This window comes from Ambystoma mexicanum, chromosome 2p (assembly GCF_040938575.1).
Source record: "Ambystoma mexicanum isolate Mex_15411 chromosome 2p, UKY_AmexF1_1, whole genome shotgun sequence".
In the NCBI taxonomy this organism is placed as follows: domain Eukaryota; kingdom Metazoa; phylum Chordata; class Amphibia; order Caudata; family Ambystomatidae; genus Ambystoma; species Ambystoma mexicanum.
Window position 1 is genome coordinate 741,984,633 of NC_090923.1, and position 15,252 is coordinate 741,999,884.

Sequence of the window (15,252 nt, forward strand, 5' to 3'; positions counted from 1 at the left end):
AATTATTTTTTTTAATTATTTTTTTATATTTTAGAAATGTTAGTTTAAAAGGTAGAGGGTACAAGGAGTATGCCACAAATGCACAACTCGCACAAAGGGGGTGAGATGGACAGGCGGAGGAAAGGAGTGGAGTGGAGTGGAGCAGCTGGCTTTAAGGGGAGAGCAAAAAGCAGAATGATGGGGGGGTGGGGGGGTATTCGAGGAAAGGGTTTGCAGGGAAGCAACATGGTATAATTTCGATATTGCAGTGGCTCCATACTTGAACAAGGCAACCAAATGCAGTGAAGCTGTAGAGTATTGGGACAACATCATCCGCAATATAGCCAGACAGGAAATCGTCAATCAAAAAGCACTCGGTTGTGAATCTGTATCGTTGTATACATCTGTAAAGCTCTCCGTTGCTTCTAGAAGCAAGGACTGCGTCAATAACCATAATAAAATAATCATGACAGCTGTCGGCAACAGACAACTATAGAAATCAAACTAGCGGATTCACAAAGTGTTGCCCTCCTCTTTCAACCCGTAGGGCAGTCTCTTGGGGGAAGCCAGCTCACCTAGATCAGTCACCCTATGTCAGGCTCCTTCTCGACTTGCAGGATTGCAGCACAGCTTTCTTTGCCAACCTAAGACCCTTGAGAAACCACGTTTTCTGTTTTAGAGATAACTTGTAAAATGCTGAAAGAACATTGAAGAGGATCCTCTTTGGGGTCAGATTAATGGCACACTGCGGTTTTAGTCCCTCTCCCCCAGTGTCCCTCCATCAGTCCGATAGACTGCTGCATGAGCAAATCAACCAATTCACAGCCCCAACAGTTGTCATTTGATAGTAAATTGAGCTTACAGTCTCATATGCAATCCTGCATTTTTTGGCTGTTTCTTTATTAATTCACTGTATCCCAGCGATATGGTTCCTTTTTGGTGCATTTCACTATAAAGCAAATCCTTGGCTGGAATTATGTGGTTACTTACTGCCTTGGTTTCTGCTCGGTGGCCGTTTCTCACCATAAACACTTCAACAGCTCAAAAAGCAAGTTGGAAGACTACTATGCCTACGATGGGGTCCTGGCAGAGTTATTTTAAAGTGGAAAAGGTTTTAGGTTTGTGACTTGAAGCAGGGGTGTGCTCTAGCACCTTGAAGCGTCGTCTTTGTGTTAGATGGAATTACCAGTAATTATCACAGATCAAATAATCGGACAGACCAAAGGAAGATTGTAAAATACTGCTTTAATCTCAATGAAAGAAAGCTGAGAGAAATAAAGCCATCAAGTAGATGCTCAATATATTCACAACTACGTTTGCTTGCTCAGAGTTAGTATACGTTTACATACATAATTTATGGCGTCATCCTACGTGGCATTTCATAAAAACCGAACGCCGGGAGGAATTGGATTAGGGTAACATGTCTACTAATTATAGAAGTGTTAATATCGCATTGGCTCCCCCTTGTCTGTAGGGCACGCTGTTTGGGAAGAATTTTCATTTGCTGTGCCAATTCCCTTTAACCTTAGAGACCCTGAACCCTTTGCTGGAATCTGGGACCTTTTTGATTTTAACCTCATGAGGGAGTGGGCCTTTTTGCCACCCAGTCATGCCTTTTCCTCTAAAATGGTGTGTTCCTTATGTTTTAATGGAGCCTGGTAAACTCCATATGCATCTGGTTTCTATATAGTGACGCACTGCGGCCTTTGTGCAGTGCGACTGAGGAGTGCTTTGGTCTCCTCCTAAATGTTTTAAATATATTTTCTTGTGTGCAGTTCCAAAGAAAAGTAGGACTACTTTTGTCTTGCTTACCTTTTTTCCTATGTGGGTCCAGCACACACCACCTTATGTAGAGTACTGGAGGGGTTAGATAGTAACTCTTTATCCCACTTCTCATGTAACATTTTGTTACACTAACTAACTTGAATGGCCGGTGGCAGTGGTTTCTTTTTACTACCTTTTGTGCGATGTATCTGCAGGCTGATTTCTCAGCTGCAGTACAACATCCAAGGGTGAGCATTTTACCAAAATGACCCCTGTCTTTTGTTGTTGCCATTTCTCGTTTGTTAGTTCCTTCTGGGCTTTTACTCTGTTGTTGAGATCAGGTTTGAATCCATTGTGTGTTTTGCCTTTGGCGGGCTTCAGCCCTGAAGCCCGCCTACGCTCCAGTTTGTCTGGAAAGGCAGGAAGTGAGGGAGGAGCTTGAAACTTCACTGGACTTAGTTCTTAGGCATGCCTGGCCGAAACCAGTTCCAACTGGGCGGCTGGCTGTCCTAGAGGACAACCCTGTTAGGGAGAATTTTCCTTTCAGTGCTAAATTCCTCCGACCTTGGAGAACCCCAGCTCTTTGCTGGACTTTAGGACTTTTTAATTTTAACCTTGGGGTGAGTGGGACCTTTTTCTCTCATGTGTTCTGACCTGATTTGGATAATGCATTTCCACAGTTTTGGAGTCTGACCAACTCCATAGGCATCTACCTTTTTGTATGGTGACGCACTGCACCTTCAGTGCAGTGTCACAGAGAAATCCTTTTGATTTCTCATAAGGTTTAAATACTATTCTTGGGTACAGTAGTTTGCACAAGAAAAGGTAAGTGAATTTGACTTTACTTGCCTTTTATCCTTTGTAGGTCTAGCACACCCCCATCTTATGTGGAGTTCTGGGGGGAGCTAGTGGCCCCTTATCCTACATTCTCATGTAACATGTTTGTTACCCTCACTACTTTAAATCGCTGGTAGCAGTGGTTTAATTTTCCTACAATTGTGCTTTTCTACCGCAGGCTGGACCCTCGGCTGCAGTGCAGCACCCATGCGTGCCCATTTCGTCAAAATGGCCCCGTCTTCTTTTTTGTGCCATTTTCTGTTTGTGAGGTCTTTCTTGGGTTTTACTCTGCGCGTTGAGCCAGGTTTGAGCCCTTTGTTTTGCCTTTGGCGATCTTCAGCCCTGACGCCTGCCTCCAGGTCCAGTGTGTCTGGAAAGGCAGGATGTGAGGGGGGTTCCCGAAACTCCCCTGTCCTTTTGTCTCTAGGAATGCCTGAATGCAACCAGTCCTGATTTACTGGCTGCCTGTGTGATTGACAGCCTAGGCTGTGCATCAATGGAAGAAGGCGAGGGTTTTGGGACTAGAGGCAGTCGACCACTGGGAGAAATACCTGCCAAACCATGAACAAAGCTTTCTGCATCCTCCTGAACATCTCAATTGCCTGGTGAAGCCCTGCTGCTGTGCTGAACTACTTTTTCGATTTGACAGAGAAGCTCAGGAAGGGACTACTTCTTCCCCTGGATTAGTGGGACCAACTAACCCCGAGACTAACTCCACTGGACCATCTTCCCTGACTGGCTATACTACTTCGCTGCTGCAAGAACCGAGTGCCAGGGGCTGAGAAATCCGTAGTCTGGTGCAATGTCTGAAATCCGGATAGAAGCTCCAGGAGTCTCCTAAGGACCCTCCTGAAGCAGGGTGACCAGAGCTAGAGTCCCCTCACCAGAGCGCAGGACCCAAGGAGTGAAGGAAGCCCAACCGGTAGCAGAGATCCGCACTAAGCGATGAAACCACGAAGTGCCGCTGAACCGAGTCCGTAGCTGCCGATGACCTCCAAAGTGCCGCCGCACAAGCCCTCCAGACCCCTCCCCCCCCCTCTTTTCCCTACGACTGAGGCTCAGGAATTCAGGGTCTGCATTGCTGCAACAGTACAGAATCCAGCTGGACCACTCTTCAAACCAGAGTACAGTTTAGACTTGGGGTACTTACCTCATTGTCTTTTAGTAATGCTTATCTCAGTTGACAATTAGTTGATTCAACTCTGCTTTTCATAGGCTTCATAGCTTGTGATCCTACAAGTGATTGTTCCAACAAATTCTCTTAACATTGTGCAAGACTTTGATTCTAATAAGTGCCTCGGCTCCATAGACTATTTCCAATTGACTTTGGCCGTCATGGCTCCCTGCAGACTCATCTAGCCCATTGACTTTGATATTGTTTGTCCCTCATAGGTAGTAACTTGTTTGACTGTTACTGCTGGGAAAGGCTAATTTAGACTTCATTGGAAGATCTAGTTGTCCTCACGTATCCTGAGCACCTGTGTAATCCTTTTCCTTCCTTAAACCATTCCTTTCTGCAACCAAATGCCAGTACTGTCCTTGTGATTGATGTAAACCCAAGGTCTAGGAATTGTGTAAAAATCATATCCAAAGATTATCCACTAACTTGTGCTGATTCTGAAAAGTGATTTTAAAGTATATTTACATTCTTAAATGAATTGCCTTTTTAAAGAATGCGTATTTAAACAATGTTAAATCAATAAATAACTATTCATAACAAACCTCGAGTGTAAGTGTTATTTGTATTTACAAATTTAATTGCTACAGCTCTACAGCTCACATTTACCCATCTTGTGAATAGGCTTGGCTGCTCAGTCGCACTACCAACTTGTTTAGTACAGACCTATACCAAAAGGTGGGTTACCTAATACCAAGAAGATCAGTATTGTATAGTCTCACACAGGGTTACTACATCAGTTTGTACCTAACAGACCCCCTAAACCCAGTGTGATTGACGGCTTACTGCTGTGAATGAATGGATTCCGCATATAAGGCAAGGGTTTTGGAACAGGCAGTGTCGACCCCTGGAACATCGAATCCGAAGAAGATGCAGAGAGAATCCAGCAGCACCTTCCAGGACCGCGAAAGCACAGGTGAAGCCTTTGTACTGACCCTGTTTTCCCATCGACAGGGAAGCTCCGACCAATGAGGACCTCCTCCCTTAAGCTGGTGGGACCAACTACCCTGAAGACTTGCTTAGTTCTGGGCCAACCCCTGTGTCGCTGTGACCTTCCTGGGCTGCAATTTTCTAATATCAGGAGTACCTGGACCATTGACGAGTGCATCGTCTTCCGAAGGACAAATCCGGGTCAAATTTTGCAGGCATATGTGTCGTCTATAGAAGCAAGAAATCTTCGGCCAGAGTTCAGAACCGAGGGACCGAGTCCTTTCCAATCGTGGATTATCGTTCCTCTTGTGCGCTGAGATAAAGGTGCCAAAACCACAAACATCTGCTGAAACAAGTGGAATCAATTGCTGCGAGTCACGCTCGAGAGTGCTGCTGCAGAAGCCCGCCAGACGTTTTTCCTTTCGCCACCAAGATGAAGATCCAGGAACAAGGGTCTGCATCGCTGCATCAAGAAGGATAGCTGGAACATCTGCTTTAATTGTAAGGTACTGTGGGGCTTTGGGTTTAACCACCGTTGGCCACATCTAGTGCTTCCTAGCTTGGGGAGTGCTCCTTTGTATCCTTTTGAATTACTGCAATTCATTTATGCAGGCCTAACAACTTGTGCACCTCAGGTAGGACCTCTTCAGCTTTTGGATTTTACTTCATTGAACTATTGACTGTTCAACTAACTTTTTCTAAGAAGATTGCATCAGAACTAGAACTTGTTCCCAGTGTTGGGTTGGGGAGAATTCTCAGAAATGTGCTAATTCCTCTCTACCTTCGAGACCCCCAGCACCTTTTCTGGACTTGAGGACTTTTAATTTTTAACCTGAAGAGACTGATACCCTTTTCCCACTCTCATGTGTTTTACTGTGATTTGGATTGTTTCTCTGTTGGTTGTGGAGTCTGATAAACTCCATAGGCCGTCCGTCGTCACTTTGTTTACTAATCTGGGGTTGCCTAGCAACCACCTCCGATGACGCCTGATGGGCTGTCCTGGTCGCTGGAGGCGGAAGCTGGCCGCCCACACCTAAGGCCTCCTAACCGAAGGCCAATTACTGTCTGGGCCATTGCGGAACCAGCGTAAGGGCAGGAACCCCTTCGCCCCTACAGCAGCAGCAGCTGTTAGTAGAAAGAACCAGCTAATCACCGTGCAACTCTGCACTGCAGCCGTACCAACTACGGGCCTCATCAGGTAGCCCTGCAGCTTTTGCCCACTGACGCCCCTGATTGTCAACCCCTGATTGCCCAGTCCGGGCACTTGGACACGCTTTACCTGAACCCCTTGCCAGCGAGGCCTGCAATACGAGCATAGTGGAGCTAAGATGGCCACCGCCCGTTGTCGCTTTGTTTACTAATCTGGGTTGCCTAGCGACCCCATCCGACAACACCCGATAGGCTGTTGGTTGCTGGAGGCAGAAGCCGGCCTCCCACACCTAAGGCTGTTCGGCAGAGTTTGTGCAGTACCCTCTGGTAACACTACCCACAACTATGACTACAGGTGTTAGCAAACCAACCTTTGGTATAAGTCTGTAATACAGTTTTGGTAGCGTGTTGAGCAGCCAGGCTTATCTCAAGAGGGGAATGTGAGCAGTAATGATGTTAGAGGTTTACAATCACAGGTGTTCAAATAAACTTATATTGATATTTTAATTATATCACGCTCATACTCGATCTTACTAGGCCCAGTGACATTGAGAACGTGCGAGTGCATGGGGGAGGGGGAGGGGAAACTGCATGGAAGGGGGGAGAAGTGAAAAGTGTGAAGCAAAGGCGAAACTGATAAATAATAAAGGCAACAAACCGTGCTAGTGCAGCCAGCAATTTGCAAGTGCTAGGTTTAAGGCAGCAGACAGGGTAGGTCTGATAAGTGCAGGAAGAAAATGGGGGTCAGCCCCGCTGTATGGGTACAGATACAGACCCCAGTGCAAGGGGTGGCCCGGAGGCAGTGCGAGAGGGTGGCAGGGTGAGCAGGTACCTGGGCCCGGAGGACAGAGGGTGGCCAGGTGCACGGTGCCAAGAGAGAACAGATCAGCAGGGGAGAGGGGGGAGCAAAGGCAGAATAAAAGAAGGAAGGTTTGAGGTTCTTCCGGAGATGGGTCTCCTCCAGTTTTAGAGTGGCAGTGAGGCTGTTCCAGAGGGAGGGCCCAGACGAAGACAGAAAAACGACTGACCCTAAGGGAGTTGGAGGTAGAGGAGCGAAGAGCTCGAGAGGTGAGGTGTTTGCGAGGGATAGCTGAAGGTATTTTGGACCCAGGCCCCAGAAAGCCTTGTGGACAATGCAGAGGGTTTTGAATTTAACTCTTGCATCCACTGGGAGCCAATGGAGAGATTTCAGAGCTGGAGGGATACGATCCCAGGGCTTGAGGCCAAGGACAAGTCTTGCAGTCCTGTTCTGGATTAGTTGCAGAGGGCGGAGAGTTGAGGCAGGTAGATTTAGAAAGAGGCTGTTACAATAGTCCAACCTAGAGAGAACCAGAGCTTGGGAGGCCATGAGCTTCTGGGGGAAGGAGAGGAAAGGGTAGAGTACTCAAGGTTTCTTGGATAAATACTTATTAAAGTTATGGTTCGGTCAAAAATGTGTTTTGTCCCTACGGGTTGGCCATATGTTTTTAAGCCTAAATCACTCGATTTTAGAAAAATTTCCTATGGACCTTACCTGAGTTTTCGTCCATTAAACGCACGTGAAAACAGGCACCAGGGAGCTGCCATTTTGTGATAATCCTATCACTTGCCCCATCGCCCTGGTTGACCTGCTTTTGCGGCACTAAATCATATCCCCCCGCCCCTGCGCCTGACATGATCAAAACATTCATATTCTCCGCCTCTCTCCGTGACGTTACTGTGCTGCGTAGGCAAACGCGCCCAGTCGTCTTCTACGCGACTTTACACAGAACCCGGAAACCAACACAGATCAACTCGCAACACAGCGTGCCCCAATTCGGAATATGAAACTGTACTTTAAAATCAAACAGTAATACAGTACATTTGGTAAAGTACATGTATTTGACATTAAATGTTTGGAGAATATTCAGCAATTGGCATATTAAATCGGAATGGATTTCTTTTTTTCTCTCGATCCGCAAATACTCTAAATTTGATAGTGAGTCACGCGCTGTTACTTTACGGTACACAGGGTGTTGGTTTTCGTTAAAAGAAGCACTTTGGACGCACGGTGAACCGCAAGGCTGTTCCATCAACTAGGCACTAGGCCACCGTAAAGGTTGATATGTTGCTTCTAGCCGCTAGTACTGTATATGTATATGCATATGGGCCCTTGGAGATCGTCCCATAAAATGGTCAAAGTTGTGCAGTTGTTTACAAGAAGCTGCAGCTGGCGATTGAAAAATCTGTCAGCCGGGGTGTGGGGCAGTAGCAGTATGTACCTGTTTAGAAAACATAAAAATTGAAATTAGTCTCACCAGCCGATCTTTATTACTATAATTCATTTTATTTATTACGGCCGAGCTGAAACTATTTGCTTGCGAGGATAGTGCAATGGAGTATGTTCGGCTCTAAAATCAATGCGAAAACTAACAAAATAAATCAAGGTATACACACAATTTAATGATTTTTTACCGTTGAACCACTAAGATGATCCCACAAACGTTTTACTTGCTATTCATTCATTCATTAATTCTTCATTCCGGTATAAAAGCGTCTAAAGAGTTACTTGCATTATATTTGCCATTTCCATTGTGTCTCTGCGTAATGCAGTCCGTAAATCCCACTGTGTTTGTGCCAATGATTTTTCATATACTGAACTAACATGAAACTCTGTCTAGTTTCAGAATTTTCAGCCTTATCGTCTCTTACGTTATTGCACCCCTCCTTCAAATGAAGTCCTTTCGGCATGGTCCCTGTCTCTCAAGGTCAAAAAACAATAGAGCCTTGTACTGCCAGTGCGAGTCGCAGGCCTCTTCAGCCCGCGAGCAAAAAATCAAAGCCGCTGACCTTCAATCTGCATGAGTATACATTCTTACTTTGCAACATCCTGTGTAAAGCCATCTATGAGAACTTGAATTTTCGACTCCATCTATGAACTAGGCCTCAATGTGCAAATGCAAACTGGCTTCTCTCCCATCTGCAACGCCTCGCTTGGCATGTTCTAAGGCCCCCAATTTTGTCCTCTTTGTCTGCGACCTTTGCAGCCCTAGAGAACCATAACTATGGAGACATTGACTTTTTGGGGAAAGGTCAGGGAAATTATAAAGTACTAGAGGAGTTGAGTTGAAAGTGAGATTTATTGTTTTATTATTTGCAATACGCAAGCCTCCCCTCGGTTAACAGTGTGCAGCATTTACATGAAATTGCGAAACTTAGTTACAGCAACAAAAATATATACATACACATATTCACAAGGTCAGTGATATGAGGTGAATAAAGAGAGAAGTCAAAGATGACACCCATGATGTTTGCCACCCAGGATGGTGAAGGGAGGGGTTAGGGTTAGCATACTTTGTATGCACACTGTACAATAACATTATTTTCAAAAAGACAATCGGATTACAATCATTTAAACCAGGATTTGTACTTCTCATCGAGCTCTGCTTTGGGTGGACAGGGCACAATGGCAATGTTCGGTGGCAATGCATCAGTGCTATGCCCAGAAACGCTGAAAAATTCCATATCTGTGCTTCTCTAGTACAGTAACAATAAGGCCTTTAACAAAGTCGAACTCCATTTCCTCATATACTGGTTTCACCACCCATTTCTTCTTTTTGCAAACGCAGTAGTGTAGCGAGGCATCCCTACATTTCCCGTAGTCCTAGATTGTTCATGGCACACATTCTCGTTATGGGCCAAGACCGCTAGTAGAGTCCTGTTTCATGCCCTGTATGCCGAAATGCAATCGCTTTGGCCTGTACTTTAGGCACATATTGTGTAACACCTCCAAACCTCTGTGTGACAGAATTCTGTCACTCCCCTCAAATCTCTTGATAGTTTTATCGAAAACAATCTTCTCAATGGCTTTGTGTGTAGTTGGAGATGGAATCGACCACGTCTTCTTCCGTGCCTCCTCTGTGGAAAAAGGGCCATGTTCACATTGGTGGAAATGTTGGTTTTCTGTCCAGCGGTGAACGTTGGTACAGTGGTGCATCAGTGACTGCCATTTTTCAAGTAGGATTTCCACTGACCCTTCACAAGTTTTGCCGCTCCACCAAAGATGGTTGCTGATAGACTGGGACCACTGTGAAATACTTTCCAAACCTTTTTTTTTTTTTTTTTTTCCCCTTTTTTTTCCCTTTTTTTTTTTTTTTCCCTGCAGCCGAGATTTTCTTATTGATTGATTTAGCAAGATGCCATATGTCAAATTGATGTTTAATATGTGGGAACTGCTCTCTCATTGTCTTGGCAATTGAAACGTGTCTGTCCGTGGCTATGAGGTTGATGTGCATTCCCCTCGATTGTAGATATTCCAATGATTTTATGAATCCTAGTTTCTCCATGGCCACTGAGGATTTACATTGGGACACCTGCACGACCACCGAACTCACAATTTTCTTGCTATCCATGTCCTGAAAGTGGTAGGTGCAGTACTTGGCAGAAAATCCAGGGCTGTCGCACTGTCTATCGCCGGCTAGCCTGAATCGTTTGCCTTCATATGTACTTGCTAGAGACAATTGTTCAATTTTCCAAGCATCACTAATGGCCGGAAATGGATAATCATGTTGGAATTTGTAGTACTGCGTTTTAGAAATGAAATGGAGTCCCACCAACTGAAAGAAAGACTCTAACTTTCTAAAACTGGACCCACTAAAAAGTGAGGCAGCTGCACACAGTAGATTGCCTGCTGGCAGTTTCCCCAGCATCGGTTGTGCAGACCCTGAGAACGTATGATTTAATCTACAGGCGGCATGTATTTTGACTTTACTGCCTTGTTTTTGACGAGTCACATGAATCAATGGCTTCCCACATACTTTCCCTCTAACTGAATGCCCACATTTCAGCATACTTGTAATATCGATCAAACAACTGTCGAATACTATGTATTTGCCCTCTTTCATTAGACTGTCATCCGGCGTCCAAGTTGTTTCGGACAGTATCGTTGAGGACATATCGCCACAATTGAAAGTAATGTCGCTGATATCAAGTTCTGATGCAACGGCGAATGCGGCTGCTGGTTCGTTCTTTCATTTCGACATCTGTTACTTCAACATTGATGGGAGAACACAACAATGTCGACAGCTTTTTGGGTGGCATTTTTTTGGTGGGTGTAGATTGTGTGAATTGATCTGCGACTACTTCATAGCTATCGTCAATACATTCATTATCATCTTGTGGCGGTGCGGTCGCACTGTAGCAATGGTCCAATAAAACTTTACTGGATTCTCCGGACACATGATTCTCCGGACACATTAAATTCATGTTCTGGCCATTGGACATAAGCATCTCGAGTCTCAACACGCCGCGTCTGAATTAATAGTTCCTCCATAGAGTAAATGGTCTGGCAAGCAACATCTCTCTTTTGCTTCACTGTCTGTGTATGAATAGTTCGTACACCCATGGGTAACTAGAGGACAGATTGGAAAAGGGATGTTCAGTTTAAACACAAGATAAAGTATAGTACAATTGACAGGAAAAAAACATAATGTAGTCTCCAGCACAAAACAATTTCTAAAATTATGAACTGTTTGTAACTAAACTTATTTTTGTTTCTTTTCTTTGCAACTTTCTTGACTCGAACTTCAACATCTGCATGCTGTTGCTCCGATTAGTATCTGCATGTCTTTCCTTCCCCTTGCGCTGCAACGACTATATTTTCTGTATCCGCATAGACGGCACGGAATGACGCTCCATCGACTCCCTGAAACATAGTACTTTCATTACTATGTATCACAATATTGAAAACATAAAACACACATGAGGACGAACACACAGGTACATCTCAATAGCTAAACACGAATGAAACATTGTGTGGAACAATCAAACGACAAGTATTCGAGCACTGATGATCTAGTTCGATGGAACTGTCAGTATCCATACCTCTGGCTCCGCATGGACTGCCATGAATGATTGTATTGGATAGGAGACATCAGCAACTCCCTGAAACGCAGTACTTGCATTAGTATGGTTTTCAATATTGTAAACATAACACACACTTGTGGTCAACGGCACAGGTACATAGAAAGAGATAACCACAAATGATGCATTGTCTAAAAGAATCAATGGATATCTAAATATGAACTAATTTAATCGACTTATTTCTCTATCTGCATCACCAACAAGGGATGTCGTGATTGTAGAGGAAGCTCTGTCTCCCTGAAACGCAGTACTTGCGTTAATAGGGAAGAAAGTATAGCAAATGGAATCACGTTATATGTTCACGCTCGATGGAGCTGTCAGTATCCATACCTCGTGCTGCCGAAGATATCTAGGGATGTTGTAAATGTAGTGTGCACTTCCGAAAGCTGTTGCGCCGATTCGTATATGCAAGGTCCCGCTTCCACTTCCCCTGGAATTACTTGAATGTCAGGCTCTGCGTCAAGTGCAGGGGTTGACGCTCCATCAACTGCCTGAAACATAGTACTTGCATTAGTAGGGATTACAATATTGAAAACATAACAGACACTTGGGGTCGACCGCACAGGTACATATCAATGGCTAACCACGAATGAAACATTGTGTAGAACAATCAAATGACAAGTATTCCAGCTCTGATGATCTAGTTCGATGGAGCTGTCGGTATCCATACCTCGTGCTGCTGAAGAATATCTAGGGATGATGTCAATGTCCAGTGTCCACTTCTGCATCTCCCTGAAAGACAGTACTTGCATTAGTATGGATTACACTAATTCTAACTGAAAACAAACTCCAGTGGACGATAACTAAGGTGTATATCAATTGGAAAGCACTAACCAAACATTTGATACAATAATTACACGATACATAAAAACTATTACTTGACATGCATAAAACAAGTCTGTAGCGGAATAGCCAAGTACGATTGATACAGGCTAGAAGTGGTTGATAACTGCAAGCACGTCACAGATGTAGAATGTTCTTGTTTCAGATTCAAGGGATAGTCAAGCAGTTGTAAAGGCTAATTGTTTGATAATGAAATGCCAATATTAAAAATTGCCATTATTCAAAAAGCTATACACATATCAATGTCGAAAGCATTACAAGGGACACACCACCTAAAATATCAAACCATGCGGCTACCTACACACTACCGCAAGTAGTGGCAGAATGTGGACGAATAGAGTGGGAATAGCGTTTGCGAGCAATTTCGTGTCGTTCGCCGTTTATTCTTCGTTGTTAACCAAGATGTGGCGTACATGTTCGTGGGAAAGTGCCAGCTGCAGATGCGGTATCGATCACCCCGCTTGTCCTCTAAGACTTGTTGGACTCTACTTTCCAGCTCAACCAGTGGATATCCGCAATGTCTGACCCATTCTCTTATTCGATCAACAGTTTTCGGGAATACATGCATTGTAGTCCCTTCAGATTTAGAATGGGTCTTTGAAGGGCAACCGCTAATCGAACAGGCAGGCATTGATGAAAATTCTGAAAAGTAAATATCGACGTTCGTTATTATACAATCTTGATGAATAAAAATGTGATACAAAAGTAAATGAACCATACCATGTTCAATGCAAGGTTTGTTTTGGTCGCCGGAACTTTACCAATTCATCATGTGCGGCTTAGTATTTGAATAAGTTGCAGAAATTTATAAATGATGTGACTAAACTCTGGACATGTGACTCGTCCCTTGGACGTTCTGTCTTGCACGAGAAGGAAACATGCTTGCATTATAGACTGGACCTCCGAAGGATACAATTTGATGACAATTGACACAGATGAAAATAAATAGATCTATTGATGGCATAACAATTGAAACTCAAGTCAATAGCAATGAGACCAATGAACATAGCACTATTGAGTACTCTACTCGCAAATAGATAGAAATTTAAAAAACAACGAAATATGACTAGGATACATGGCCTTACCTTGACCAACTAACCGTTGGATTCAGCAAGCAGAGCAGTATTTTGCAGGAGAACAGGTAGATGGCCACAGGTAGCACACTGACGAGTTTGCTCGAAGCGGTCATAGAAGTTCACGGATAGCACGGCGACAAGCAGATTAGCATAGATCTCAGTAGTTCTCAGGTAGCACGTTCAGGAGTTGACTTGAAAAGCACAAAGATGTTCTCATGAGACATAAAGTGGTTTATAAAGTATTAGAAACAGGGGTGTGTTTGTGAATGAATGACGTGTATGTTGTGGTATTATGTGGTTTGCCGGGAGCCGGCCAGCGTGAGGGGGGGGTCCCTGGAGACACGGGGTCTAAGGAGGCCATGTGAGCGATGGCCCCTGGGCGTGGGATACCTTTTCAAGTGTACATGGTGTTTGGCACCTTGGCCGTTTGCGCCCCTGACAGCCCCCCCATGGCAGCGCGCATCCACTGGCACGAACCGCCTTTGTGGGGGTGGGGGGGTTGGATGGGCCGGTGGGCGTGCAGACAAGCAAGGCACAGGAAGACTGCTGAATGGAGTCACACTTGATTCATTAAAAAAAATTGAAACAACCGTTGTTAAAATTTGTGGTATTTTGTTTCTGATTTTGTTTGTTTCTTTGATAATGCGCTCCAAGCCCTTGGGCAGCTGGGCGCAACAATACAAGTAGACTCGAAACTTAGTTACAGTGCCTGACACAGGCTATTACAAAACGGAGGTAACTTACAACAAATACAAGTGATACAGTACATATAGGATCAAGATGGGTAATGGCACAAAAATACAAAACTTTACACATTGTACAGGTCAGGTTGCAGCACAGCGAGGGGAAAAATCCCCTGTACTGACCGCTGTCACTGTGGAAAGTTTGTGTTATGGCATGAACGGCACAGGCGGGTATTACTCTTCGAACGCGGTGTCCAAGCCTCCCGTGAAGCCACCATGTAAAGGAACGATAGGCCACCAGCCTGTACCATCTGTGAAAAAGAATGATACAAACTGTTTTTAAATGACCAAGATAAGTTTATTAAACGTTTGTTGTCAATGACAATTCTTGTAACTAATGGCATTCTGCTCGAACAAATGCTATCCTGACACTGCACACTATTGAACGACTTTCTTGTGTTACAATGATATGTAGATGTCATTTTGGATATAAGAGACGACCATGAAATAGTAGTGGCATCACAACCAGAGTATACTTGCTCGGATTACGAGGACGAACCGTTGCGCGAAGTTCGTGCATAAGCACCATCATTATCCTCAACACGGACCGTGTGAGGCAGGCTTCCCTGAAGTCTGGCAGCTCGGTGATGCATTGCGGTCGTGGCTCGCCTTCCGAAATGTAGGCCACGCATCCCGAGTTTTCGCAGCAGCAGTTCTCCTCTGTTGGCATTAGCTCGCACCGATTGCATGTGCACCAGGTGGAAATACCGTCCATACGACTAGGTCCAGTGTCTTCATCCGTTGATTCGTCCTGCCAACTGCCGTCCGAAGCCCCATCGTTTTCGCATGTTTCCCTTTTCAGTAGTTCCTCCTCGGTATACTCGGGCTCGTACATGTAGGGCATTGTTGCAGCCATTGTGCGGTAAACAAACTA

The 15,252-nt window shown here is 44.6% G+C and overlaps 1 protein-coding gene across 1 annotated transcript in view; it reads left to right on the top strand.

The window, feature by feature from the left end:
- Positions 1–15,252, top strand: part of NOP53 (NOP53 ribosome biogenesis factor) — a 259,858-nt gene that overhangs the window by 59,472 nt on the left and 185,134 nt on the right. The gene's annotated exons all lie outside the window — the stretch shown is intronic.